Genomic DNA, 4,972 nt, shown 5'->3' with positions numbered 1-4,972 from the left:
TCTCTCTCTCTCTCTCTCTCTCTCTCTCACACACACACACACGATGTGCAAAACTCCGCATTTGAACAGTCAATAGCAAATACTGGAAGTCAATAGCAAATACTGGAAATATTTATTTTGCGTTAGCATAAAGCTGCAGTTTCACAATACATGAATTACACTTACGAGTAACAGTAAAATGCTGCAAATCATTTTTTCTTACGCTTGAAACGCGATTTACACCTTTACAAAGCTTCTCTTGCGCATGCAAATTTAATTTACGCTTACAGTCTTATGTACACTTCCACAACTCTTACCCTGCGTATGCAAATCTTTTAGGCATTAAATTACCTTCATAGTTATCTGGTTTACATAATTTTTGCACCGTTCAAGGTAACTTGTGAATGGTTAATCCATTTTGTGTAATGATTTTTGGTTGAAATCTTAATTTGAATATGTGTTTTTGAAACCAAATGGTTTAAAATGGAGTAAAGCAGAAAATATAGCCTTAAAATCTCGAAACCAACTTTATTAGTCTACAATAAATAGGCGTAACTAAATTAGAGAAACTAAGAGTTACAAACAAAAATCTAAAATTTCACAAAGAATTGAAGGGAATTATCAACTAAAGTGCATTGAGTCAAGCAGGTGTTACACATGCTAACGTTTTTTTTTCTTGCTTTTGATTACAGAAGGCCAGGTAATTATCAATTTGAAAAGTCTTTCATAGCTTTAATCGAGAATAAAATAGGAATGTGATGAAAATTTTATATCATAAATGCTCTTTAAATTAATGAGCATCTCTATGATTTGACATTGCATTCTTCTGTTAGGGGACGGTAAAATGGAAAAGCATTTCTAAAAGACAGATCTGAACTCACCTGATTTCTGAGGGACAGAGAGACGGGCTTATTGAGAGCAAAAAACATAGATATAAAAAAATCATGAAAATAAAGATAGGTATTTCCTATTAAAATTCTGTCATGTGCTCCTTTGTTAGCAGTGATGGCTAAGGTTAGTGCATTATTAAAACGAACGATTAAAAGTTAATGAAAAGACCAAAAATGTGGCTATTGTGCTGAAATGAACTCAAATGAGATTGCACAGTCAGACAGTGACAGCCAGCTGCAAGCGTATTAAAACTTTCTGGCAATGCCAAGTTTTTCCATAAATCTCTTAAATGTTCTTTTTAATCACGGGTGAGAAGCTATGCACCTTTATCTCTTTCAAATGTAATGAAACAAAGCACAAGCCATTTTGCTTTCTGAATATTCAGTCTGTGGAAAACAGTGGCATATTTGTCAGATTATTTCACATTGTAAAATGTAATGTAATTTCTGACTGATAATATTCTCAAATACAATGCAAATGATACAAATGTGGTTCAAAAAGGTGTCAGTACGTACTTTATGAAAGTAAGATTTTAAATTAAACACAGACTTTGACAAAATAGGTTGTCTAGTGACATCTCCAAGGCCCTGAAGCCCTGATAAAAATGTAAGTGTATGAAAACACATGCAAACTCGATGGCATGTGCAAAAAATATAGCTGATTTACCAACATCTACTGAGGATCGCAGTTGCACTGCTGTTTTTGCATGTTTCCCTTAATGAATATGTAATTTGGGGTGTGCCTTCATGTAGTGCAAATATATTAAATTGCACTCACAAAGATATTTTCAGCATTTTAAGTAATTTTAGAAATGATAAATACTTGTGTAAATTAGTATGACTGGAAAGCAGATATTGATCTGCTATCTCTGTGGGCCAAAGAGGTTCTCTCATGTTTTACCTTATGCACACTAGATTTCTTTTTGGTACAAATTTGTGGTGTAATGTGCTTAAATGTGTAAATAATACTGCATCTGTGAATTCAGACAAATGTTGTAGGAATGTTGAATATGGGTATTCTAATCAAATATTGTACATTTTGTAGAAATAAATAATATAAATCATATCCTGGGTATTTAGTGAGATTAGCTTCATGGCATTACCATGCAAAAGCCTGCAGTGAATATGGGTGTGTCTAACGGCCAGCTAATTTGCATGTGTTTTGCATGTCCACAAAATGCACACAGTTTGTTAAACTGCACATGCAAATACCCTATATTTAGGATCTTAAAAACAAGGCCCTAGGGTACCAATTATGTGTGCCCATGTGTGTAGGTCTTTATCATCCTTTTGCATTTGCAAAGTGGAAGTTTCAAATATTAACGTTAAAAAAACGTGTAATCTGTTTACATAGTATCGATGAATTATTGTTGGTTTTTATGTATTTCTGCATGAACAGTTTCTCTTTACACAGCTACCTCTGTTTACATTCATTTCTCAGGGATGAAAAAAGGGTTTCATGTTATTCTATGCATGTAGGCAGCACTTCAAAGACTTTTGTTAAAGAAATGAATACAATAAAAATACTATGCAAACAAGATTATATATGTACACATCTTTATATATATATATATATATATATATATATATACTATTGTACATTAAAATGTAAGTGGTCACACAGAGTAATGAAAAAAACTGTTTCAAATATTAATGTTTGTTTAACTGTCTGTCTTTTGACGGCAAGTCAGGTGGAGGTTAGATAACACTACTATTTAAAGGTGAGTGAAATGACAAGTGGATTGTGCTAAAGGTCTGTCCAGATTAAACAAGGCCCTAATATTCAAGAAGGTTCACCTGTATATTTAAATTACACCCTCCCATGCAGAACAGAGTACCCAATCAGGACGCAAATGCTGTCACATCTCAACATTTCATACAGTTTCTCATGGATAATGCAAACCATTTACTTGAATTATTAATATGAATATTTGCACACAATTTCAAGGCTCCATTACAATGATCCAGACAGGATTTGATTTAATTTGGGCAGATTAGATGCAAGCAGACAGTAGGTTGAGACGAAGGGTTAAGGTGATTAGGAGAGATAATCTTGGTCTGGGTGGATGTGATGGAGATGGAGTGAAAGGTTGTATTAGCCTGTGTTTGCATATGAATACTTCCCAGTGCAGTCAAATGAGCTGATGACATTGTTTTCTCAGCCTCGCTTCCTTCCAAAAGGTGGTGAGAGCTTCAGAGAAAATGCCAGGCCTTTTGATCACACTCTCAGTAATATCTTGACGGTGACTGCTAACTTCACCTGCATGCATAAATTATTATTAAAACAACATTAGAAGCTCTTTCAGTCTAATTAAAGTGTATGGCAGTGGTATTTTCGTAACAACTCAGGTTAGGCTATCTTGCCCTATAAAAGCAGAATGCAATAACTATGTCAACACTGGAACTGAGAAGAATGGCTTCAAAGTTTTTAAAGAATTACAATTACAGATATGTTGAATGTCCTATTGGAGATTAAGAGATCTGTCACTACTTCTCTTACTTATGTGTAGCATTAATGAACGTATATCTTTCTATCTTTCAGCAAAGAATCCTGAAAAAAAAAGTCACAGTTTCCACACTGTTAGCTAAACATTACGCTGTTAATATTAACTGTTTTCAACGCTGATAATAATAAGAAATGATTTTGAGTATCAAATTAGCATATTATAATGATTTTTAAAGCATCATGTGACACTGGTGGCTGCTGAAAATTCAGCTTTGCCAACACAGGAATAAATTACATTTCAAAATATATTCAAATAGAAAACTGCTATTTTTCAATAGCATTTGAATAAATGCAGCCTTGGTGAGTGTAAGAGACTTAAAAAAACAAAAAAAAACATTAAATAATCTTACCAATCCCAAACATTTGAATAGTGTGTGTATATATAAATGAATGAAAGTAAACGGTAAAAAGGGAAATAAAAATATTAATTTAAAAAATGATGATTCTATATAGCACTTTGAATGCATGGTTCTTTATGTAAAAATAAAAATAAAATAACCCTGATCAGGTTTTATTTAGAACTATCTTTGTAAGTGTAATTGAAAATACATTTCCTTTCCTCGTCTGAGAAAACAGTGCAATTGTCAAAATGCAGAACTTTCTTCAGGGAAGTTTTACACTCAGCGCCAAGAATGTTGTGCAATTGGAAGCACAGATGTCTCCAAATGGTCTACAACCTGTTAGAAAGACACATTGGCACTGAACCCAAACCAAGTCTAAAACATCAGGCAGTGAGAAGCATTGATTCATGCACAAAATTATTTAATTTCAACGAGTTGACTAATCTGCATAAATTACAATGACAATGACTCTTTTCAAAAGCAAAAACACTTAGTTTGTGCATATAATATTCTAAAGAGACAAGTTATCATGAGCATCCCTTCTAGTAAAATACGAAATACCCAAGGCAAGTATTTTTTTTATCGTCTTTACCACAAATAAACTGCACCATTTGTTCATGACTAATGCTCATCCACTCCAGCTGTCCGGCTCTTTTATTAAAATCCATTCTAGCTCACAAGCCCTCAAACACTCTTCCTCTTCCACCTCTTTCTCCATATCTACCTACACTCCTCCCTCTCTCCTAGCTTTAAATCCTAATAGGTCTGACAGTTTTATTTTCTGTGCTGTAGATAAAATCATTATTGTCATATTCGTCCACCTCGGCTGTCAGTGCTTCCAATGCATGCAGTTATTTGCGGAGGGCCTTCAAGCTGTCGTTTTGGGGATTGATGGGCCCCCGATGGCATCCTACTAACTCGGTAGCTCAGAAAGGAGGGGAGATGGACTGTCAGACTGACCCGAATAAAGGTAAGACACATGGATGTAAGTGACAGGGTGGGCTGCTTTTATGACTAAAGAGAAAATGATGCCGCCATACACTATTAACTTTGTACAGTAATCCACAGTGCTTTATTTTAGATGAGCCAGAATGACCCAGATGATAGCTATAAAAGAGCATTGTGCTTTGTATGCACCCCTTGAGAATACATTACTGTATAGTCTGTGACAGGCCAGTGCTTCATAAGCCTGGTCTTGCGTCTTTATCTGAGCCGATACGCAATGAGTTTGGAATCGCTAAACAATGAAGTGCAAA

At 34.6% G+C, this 4,972-nt stretch overlaps 1 protein-coding gene across 1 annotated transcript in view; it reads right to left on the bottom strand.

Annotated features, from left to right (window-relative positions):
* Positions 1-3,936, bottom strand: part of fbxo38 (F-box protein 38) — a 35,208-nt gene extending 31,272 nt beyond the window's left edge. The window contains exon 1 of the mRNA XM_016552455.1: positions 3,925-3,936. The gene's annotated coding sequence lies outside the window, so the exon portion shown is untranslated. The remainder of the gene's footprint in view (positions 1-3,924) is intronic.
* Positions 3,937-4,972: the final 1,036 nt, after the last annotated feature.

The sequence above is a fragment of the Sinocyclocheilus rhinocerous genome, unplaced genomic scaffold (assembly GCF_001515625.1).
Source record: "Sinocyclocheilus rhinocerous isolate Xijiao unplaced genomic scaffold, SAMN03320098_v1.1 scaffold584, whole genome shotgun sequence".
NCBI lineage: Eukaryota > Metazoa > Chordata > Actinopteri > Cypriniformes > Cyprinidae > Sinocyclocheilus > Sinocyclocheilus rhinocerous.
Note: the sequence above shows the minus strand (reverse complement) of the source record. Positions and strands in the feature narration are given on the sequence as shown.